This window comes from Mus pahari, chromosome 15 (assembly GCF_900095145.1).
Source record: "Mus pahari chromosome 15, PAHARI_EIJ_v1.1, whole genome shotgun sequence".
Taxonomy (NCBI): domain Eukaryota; kingdom Metazoa; phylum Chordata; class Mammalia; order Rodentia; family Muridae; genus Mus; species Mus pahari.
The window spans coordinates 19,863,840-19,869,352 of NC_034604.1; the positions used below are offsets into that span (position 1 = coordinate 19,863,840).

The 5,513-nt window shown below is 43.4% G+C and overlaps 1 protein-coding gene across 2 annotated transcripts in view; it reads left to right on the forward strand.

Moving 5' to 3' along the window:
• The first annotated feature begins 46 nt into the window (after positions 1-46).
• The window catches only part of Galnt1 (polypeptide N-acetylgalactosaminyltransferase 1), a 67,986-nt gene continuing 62,519 nt past the window's right edge, over positions 47-5,513 (forward strand). The window contains exon 1 of one of the 2 annotated variants that reach the window (XM_021214613.2): positions 47-156. The gene's annotated coding sequence lies outside the window, so the exon portion shown is untranslated. Of the gene's footprint in view, positions 157-397; positions 433-5,513 lie in introns of those variants that run through there. The other variant, XM_029546936.1, reaches the window with a different exon arrangement.

Below are 5,513 nucleotides of genomic sequence, written 5' to 3' on the forward strand. Positions count from 1 at the left end.
GCCGGGCCCGCCTGCCCGCGGGGGCGCCGCCGGCAGAGGCCGAGGAGGCGGCGCGGCGGACGGCGGCCCGAGAGGAGCGCCCGCGCTGCGGCCCGCGGGAGCGCGCCGCCACCGCCCGCGCCGGCCTGAGGAGCGCCTGCCGCCGCGCGGGCCGAGGTGAGTGCACGGCTGGTCGGCCGGCCGGTGACGCCGGAACGGAGCGGAGCGGGCCGAGGCCCGGGCGCGCCCGCCTCCTCGGCCCTTTGTGGCCGCGCGGCCGGGGCGCGGGGTCCGGCGGCGGGGACTCCCGGGCCGCCCGGCGCGCGGCGTCTCCCTCTGCCGGGCAGCCGCGCAGAGCTGCGAGTTGGCGTCCTAGTTTGACATTGAGTTAGAAACCGTTTTTTTTTTTTTTTTTTTCTTCAGAAGACGGAAGTTTGTTTTATTGACAGAGAGGTACATACAGCTAAACATGGCTCCTGGTTTCGGCCGGGTGGGACTTGCTGCCGCGGTACCCGGCTGACCCTAGCTGGTTCGGACCGACCGGGGAGGGCGCCCGGGCCCGGGCGCGAGCCCTGTACCTGGGAAGTAGCGGGCTGCGGGCGGTGGGAATGAATGAAGGAGCCCAGAGCACAATGCTCGGAGAGGCTGGCCAGGAATCGGAATGACTTGCACCGTCACTGCCTCGCACTTAGCCTTGCAGAGGGGACCCCCCTCAACCCCCCACCACATTTATGACCTTGGCCTTCTTTCAGAGCCACTGAACCAAACTCGCTTGGCATTTCTGGTACCTGTGGGCAAAAGGCAGAACAGTCGTGCTCTTGAATTGTTTCTGGAGGGCAGATTATGTCACCCACACCCCACTTTATCTTATCAAGAACTCTAGAAAGTAGGAGAGCTTGTCCTACTTTTCATAGATGAAGATGAGGCCTCAAAGAAGTTAAAGTTTTCAGGTCACACCTAAGCTGCAGAGTTGAGATTCAGACACCTTTGGTTGTCTAAGTGCTCTTTGCTCCGAATTTGTGTCTAGACCTGCATTGCCCAGCGTGGTAGCCATTAATCATATGTGATTTGTTTAAAATTAAAATTTAAAAAGTTCAGCTCTTCACTCAGTAGCCACATATCAAACATTCAAGAGCCAAAACGTGTTAGAGTTGAATAGTGTTCATCTTGACCATTTATTTATCTGGTAAATGTTTATTGAGTGCTGTCTGTTCAGTGTTAAGACTTGGGAGTACTATGGTGAATAAAAGAGACAAAGTGTACTCGCCTTTAGGAATCTTGCGTTTGACAGGATAGCTTGAAGATCTTTCCGTGGAACTCCAGAGCCTTGTTATTTCTTTCAAATGTAGTTCATGGACTAGAAATATCTTCATGATCTTGGGAGTTTCAAAGAAATATTTAAGTTACCCATCCACATCGACTGAACTAGTGTGTGTTTAAACTTGATTCCAGGTTGTGTGTGGTTTGAAATCTGAGAAGCCTTTATTCAAAAGTCAGTGATAACTGGGTTTAGAGAGTGTTCCTCGACTTATTTAGTACACGTTTTATTTTATTATTGTTTTTAAAATGTGCATGGGTATTTTGCATGCACATTTGTGTCTGTATCCTGTTGGTGCCAGGAGAGGGCTTCAGACCTCTTGGATTGGAGTTACAGATAGTTGTGAGCTGCCATGTTGGTGCTGTGAATCAAACTTGGGTCTTCTGTAAGAGCTGTCAGTGCTCCTCACCACCAAATCATCTTTCCAGCTCCATTTGTTTTAAGCAGCAGACTGTACAACCTTGGAACGGTTTTTTATTTGTGCAAAGGCTTAAGTGTCTGACTTCCTCGATAGAACTTAATGAGAGCGGAGATTGTCATAGCTTTCTTTACTAGTCAGATGTTCTCATAGACTTTACAGTCCTTGATAAGGAGTAGATTTTCAGTAGATGTGTTTTGAGCAAATGAATGAGCAAAATGAATATGTTTGTAGTTTTTCTTCTGGAAATCCCAGCTACCTAGTAAGAGTTTTGCTTCTGGCATGACTTACTGACCTTGCCTTCTTACTCTCTGTTTTTGTTTTTGTGTTGAGGCAGCGTTTCTCATTCTGGCGTAGGCTGGCCTCAGCTCACAGAAACCTTCAGACCTCACTCTTCCAAAGGCTGGGATTATAACATGAGCCAACAAGATTGGCTTCATTATGGGGTGGGGCACTGGCTTGATACAAGGTTTCACTATGTAGCACCTCTGCAGTGTAGCTCATTGACCTCCAACTTGGTGACGATACTCTTGCTTCAGCCCACCAAGTGCTAGCACGGTGTGTGTGTGTGTGTGTGTGTGTGTGTGTTTAAAGATTTGTTTGTATTTATGTGTGTGGATGTTTTGTCTGTATGTATGTCTGTGCCCTTAGTGCATACAGTGCCTTTGGAGATCAAAAGGTGTCAGAACCCCTGGAACTAAATGAACCCCTGGATCATTCAACAATTCTAAAGGGGTTGCAATCCACAGGTTGAGAATCACTGGACTAGCGCCACAGACCACTGTACCAGGTTTTTGCTGTTGTTTGTTCATGGATAACTTCCACAGACCAGATAGAATCATCTAATCTTCGGAGTAGACTTCCATTCTATGGAAAACAACAGGCATAATATCATTGTTTTTACACTCATTTATGTACTACATATACTTCTCATTCTTGGGTAAAATAGAAGAAAGGAATGCAGCAGCTGTATAGAATAGGACTAAGAGTAGATACTTACTGCATGCTCATTTATTCCGTTCATGTTTATTGGGTGATTAATGTATGGCAGACCCCAAAGTAGAGAACAGAGTAGCATAAAACAGTACAGATGAGTCCAGACTTAATGACCATAGCTTACAGCAAGTGCTGCAGAGAGAGGATGGTGGGGAGATTGGTTGGTATAGGGATAAGTAGCTGGAGGGGAATCATTGCTTTTGGTCCCTAGGTTAGTAGGGAAGGCTTCTGGGTATCCTCCCCAATTACATCCAGGCTGGCGTATCCTATCTTTGTTATCTCACAACCACATGCACCTGTCTGTAAAGGGATCATGCTTATTTCTGGCTTTGTACCTTTATATATGATTTCTTTCCAATATTACCCTCTTTAAAGTGCTGCTGCTTGTTCAGAGACTGGATCTCATGCCTGACCTGTGTGAAGCCCGTCAGTGTTGATCTATGCTGTGCCCATCTCTGCTTAAGTGTTTGGTGCTTGAGGGTAGCATAGCATGTGATATTTGTGTCTGTGTACTTTATGTCCAGGAGGAAGGATTGGTCAAAGGCTGAGTAAAGCATGCTCCCCCTCTCCCTTTAAATTAAACTTTCTTTTACATTTTAGTTTATTATTTTATGTGTATGGGTGTTTTGCCTTCATGTAAGTCTTTACTTAGGTGCCTGGTGTCCACAGAGACCAGAAGGCATGGATTCCCTCAGCCTGGAGTTACAAGTAGTCATGAGATGTCATGTGGATGCTAAGAAACAAACGTAGGTCCTCTGGAGGAACAGCCAGTACTTTAATTGCAATGGCATCTCTCCAGCCCCTTAAATTAAACTTTTTTTTTTTTTTTTTTTTGTTATTCCTTTGTTTTTCAAGATAGGTTTTCTCTTTGTAGTGCTGACTTTCTTAGAATTAAGTCTGACCTCACAGAAGTCTTGCCTCGTCTTCCTGGGTTTAAAGGCATGTTCCACTACCACCCAGGTAAATTTAACTTTTAGTGTGTGATTACTGTAGGTCCACATGTAAACTAAGAAGCAATTCAGGAAGGTCCCTTGTATCCTTCATCCAGTTACTCCCATTGGTATTATCTTGTAAACTATGCACAGTGTTAAACTACGGTACACTCTTATACAGAGACATTTCAGAGAATTTCCACCTCAAAAGATTTCCTTATGTTGCTGTTTTTTTTTAAAGCTTATTTTTATTGTATGTGTGCTATTATTGCATGTGTATTCGTTGCTTGCAGAGACCAGAAGAGGGTATCAGATTCCCTCTAACAGGAGAATAGGTGTCGTGAGCCTTCTTGTGAGTGCAGGGAACTAAACCAGGTTCTCTACTAGGGCAGCAAATCCCTTAAAAGCTGAGTCACCTTCAGTCTTTTATATTGCTTTTAAATCATCCTTTTATCTTGCCCCCACTCTTCCATAAGCTCTGGAATCCTAATTGTTCTGTTTCCATTATTTTGTCATCTCAAGAAAATGTTATAAATGGAATTGCTTGCTATAGTAAGTACCTACCTGTGAGTTGACTGTTTCCACTAAGCATAATATTTACCTAACTTGTTGACTGTATCAATAGTAGTTTCATTTTGTTATTGAATAGCGTTTCATAGTATGAATGAATTCCTAGTCCAGTGTTGAGGATTGATAGGGGACTAACAGTGAGATCTGAAGTGTTCACATTTGGAACTCTAGAAAAGTGTACCAAATGTGGTGTCTTTTTATGATTCTTTTAATCATTTAAAAGTTTTAGGCATCTGGTTACTTCCAGTTTTTGAAATTACAAATGAAAGCTAATAAACGTTCATGTTCAGGTTCTTGTGTTCTGTTGCCTTTTGTTTTTCTGGAACAAGGTCTTAGGTAGATTAGGCTGGTGTGTGGGTGCTGTTTAATTTAGCTCTGCCTGGCCTGGACCTCCACACGTTATATGTTATCACTATTTTCTGCACGACACATTCTGGTAGGTATGCAGTAGCTCACTGTTGTTTTAATGTGCTTTTTCCTAATGGCTAATGGTGTTGAACATTTTGTTTGTTTGTTTTTAGGTGGTCATTGGGATAAAACCCAGCACTTTACTTGTGATAGGCAAGAAATCTACCACTGGGCTACACCCCTTCAGCATCTTGTGATCTATACATTTTCTTTAGGGAAATGATTTTTGCTTGTTTTCAAACTGGATTGTATTTTTTAACGACAGTGCTTTGAGAGTGTTTTATATATTCTAGATACTAAGTCTTGCAGAAGGTGTGATTTATTTGTAGGTGGTATTTTCATTCCATTCATCAGATTTTTGTGGGTGGAGCAAAAGTTTTTAATTTTGTTGAAATCTGGCTTCTCTCTTTTGTGGACCATATTCTTGGTGTTAAGCCCAAGAACTCTTTGCAAAGATCTACGTCCTGAAGAACTCCTCCTGTGTGTATCTGTATGGAAAGTGACATGCTTTATATGTGATTCATTTTGAGTTAATTTTTGGGTAAAGCATGACACTTAGGTCATGGCTTATTTACTACCTATGGATGGATATTCAATTGCTTCAATACTATTTGTTGAAAAGATTACCTTCTATTGAATTGCTTCTGTGGAGGTGGGGAGTAGGTGGTGGTTTGAGACAGGATCTTGGGAAGCCCAGCCTGGTTTCTCATCCTTCTGCCTCCACCTAAGTTTTTGGATTATAGGCATGTATCACCATGCTCAACTTGTCTGTCTTTGTTTGTTTTTGTTTTTTTTTTTTTTTTTTTTTTAAAGATTTATTTATTTATTTATTATATGTAAGTACACTGTAGCTATCTTCAGACACTCCAGAAGAGGGAGTCAGATCTTGTTA